The sequence below is a fragment of the Penaeus monodon genome, chromosome 7 (assembly GCF_015228065.2).
Source record: "Penaeus monodon isolate SGIC_2016 chromosome 7, NSTDA_Pmon_1, whole genome shotgun sequence".
NCBI classification, from domain to species: domain Eukaryota; kingdom Metazoa; phylum Arthropoda; class Malacostraca; order Decapoda; family Penaeidae; genus Penaeus; species Penaeus monodon.
This window is the reverse complement of record NC_051392.1, coordinates 5,192,352-5,194,851: the sequence shown is the minus strand read 5'-3', so window position 1 is coordinate 5,194,851 and position 2,500 is coordinate 5,192,352. Positions and strand designations below refer to the sequence as shown.

The 2,500-nt window shown below is 40.1% G+C and overlaps 1 protein-coding gene across 1 annotated transcript in view; it reads right to left on the bottom strand.

Annotated features, from left to right (window-relative positions):
- LOC119574996 (pinopsin-like) overlaps positions 1 to 2,500 on the bottom strand; it is a 62,997-nt gene that overhangs the window by 22,868 nt on the left and 37,629 nt on the right. The gene's annotated exons all lie outside the window — the stretch shown is intronic.

The window sequence follows — 2,500 nt, the reverse complement described above, 5'->3', positions numbered from 1 at the left end:
TAGTTATGGAAGTAATAATGAAATAATTATATTCATTATCATTATTTTTTCTGAATTTATATATATCTTCGTCTCTTTAACCTGTCCTTCATATAACTGATATAAAGATACAGTTATGAATCTAGGAATGACTTGCAGTTCAAATTCTATATCTAATTACTATCAGACTGAACGATTTTTCTCAAACATTTAAAATCAGTTCAGGTGTAATTTACCGTTTTAGATAGACGGATAGAGAAACGGACAGAGAGAGAGTGTGTGTGAGAGAGAGAGAGAGAGAGAGAGAGAGAGAGAGAGAGAGAATACCAATATACCATTACAGATATCTGAGATGGATAGAAAAAAAAAAAAAAAAAAAAAGAGTGAGTGAGTGAAAGAGAAAGAGAAGTGTGTGGAGAGAGAGAGAGAGAGAGAGAGAGAGAGGAGAGAGAGGAGCAAGAGACGAGAGAGAGAGCGATAGAGAAAGAAAAGAGAGAAAGAAAGAGAAAGAGAGAAAGAGAGAAAGGAAGGAAAGAGAGAGAAAGAGAAAGAGAAAGAGAAAGAGAAAGAGAAAGAGAAAGAGAAAGAGAAAGAGAAAGAGAAAGAGAAAGAGAAAGAGAAAGAGAAAGAGAAGAGAGAAAGAAAGAGAGAGAGAGAGAGAGAGAGAGAGAGAGAGAGAGAGAGAGAGAGAGAGAGAGAGAGGGGAGAGGGGGGAAGAGACAGACAGACAAAAAAAACAGACATAGAGACCAACCATACAGACAGAAATATAGACAGATAGACAGCCAGATCGATACACATCAAAAACAAACAAAGACAGACAGACAAAAATAAAGAAACACAGCAAGAAAGAAAGGCAGAAAGACAGAAAAGCGGAAGGAAAAAGGAGTGATCGACAACCCATAATCCAGGCACCGGTCATTACCAGCCCGAATCCTCAATAATGAATGTTTTGATTGATCCTCATTTTTCCTTCGGCCCAAAAAAGAAGTAGAGGAGGAGGACGCTTAAGCCTTCATCACGGACATCGAATCCTAAGACGTGGCCAATCACTGCGTTCGTTCGTTTCTAATCTGGGAGTGATTGTTATTAACTAAGCTTTATTACCTGATTGGGAGGATTGGGAGGATGGGAGATACGGAGAGTGGTTGGAAATATATATATATATATATATATATATATATATATATATATATATATATATATATATATATATATATATATATATACATATATATATGTCTGGAGCTCCGGGTGGGTGAGTTTGTGTGTGTGTGTTTGTGTGTGTATTTGTATGTATGTACGTGTGAGTGCGAGATTGATGTGGATACGTACCAAGGACAGTCGTACGTAAATGAATACAAGGGTACGTGTGTATTATATTCACTCATTTACGTTATTCATTTACTCATTTATTGTCCTTCATACATCACCGAATGATATTATTCTCTCTCTCTCTCTCTCCCTCTCTCTCTCTCTCTCTCTCTTGTCTCTCTCTCTCTCTCTCTCTCTCTCTCTCTATCTCTCTCTCTCTCTCTCTCTCTCTCTCTCTCTCTCTCTCTCTCTCTCGTCTCCTCTCTCTCTCCTATCGTCTCTCGTCTCTCTCTCTCTCTCTCTCTTGTCTTCTCTATCTCTCTCTCTCTTGTCTTCTCTATCTCTCTCTCTCTCGTCTCTCTATCTCTCTCTCGTTTCTCCCTCCCCCTTTCCTCTCTCTCTCTCTCTCTTCTCTCTCTCGTCTTCTCTCCTCTCTCTCTTTCTCTCTTCTCTCTCTTCCTCTCTCTCTCTCTCTCTCTCTCTCTCTCTCTCTCTCTCTCTTTCTCTCTCTCTCTCGTCTATTCTCTCTCTCTCTCGTCTATTCTCTTTCTCTTGCCTTCTCTCTCTCTCTCGCCTTCTCTCTATCGTCCCTTCTCCCCTCTCTCCTCCTCTATCTCCCTCCTTATCACCCATCCCCCTTTTCGCTCTCCTTTCTTCTTTATCTCCTTCCTTCTCTTTCTCTGTCTTTCTCCTTTCTTCCCTCCGTTCCCCATCCCTTTTATCTCTCTCTCCACCCCCCTCTCTCTCCCTCTCTATCTCTCTCTATCTCTCTCGCTCCATTTCTCAAGTTCTTTCCTTCTTCTTCCCCTCCTTCCCTCTTCTCCTCTCCTTCTCCCTTCCCCCCTTTCTCTCTCTTTATCTGTTCCCTTCTGTCATTTCGTGTCATTACGTGAAGACCCCTTTCCCTGCTAATTATCATTATTTCTTCAATTCCTACTATTGCTTAATTCTTGATCCCCCCCTCTCTTTCACTTTATCAATTTCAGCCGTCGATTTCTCTCTGGCATGCAACTAATTCCTGTCATCTCTCTCCTTGGCATTATCTTGCAACATGGGTGCAATAACGATTATGCTGCCTAGTAATAATTATGCCACAGTGCTTTCCATAATGGTTCGTTTTATTTCTTTCCGTTATGAGTGATCGTCAAAATATAATCATGATCATATTATAATGAAAGGAGTGATAATGTTGATAATAATGATAATG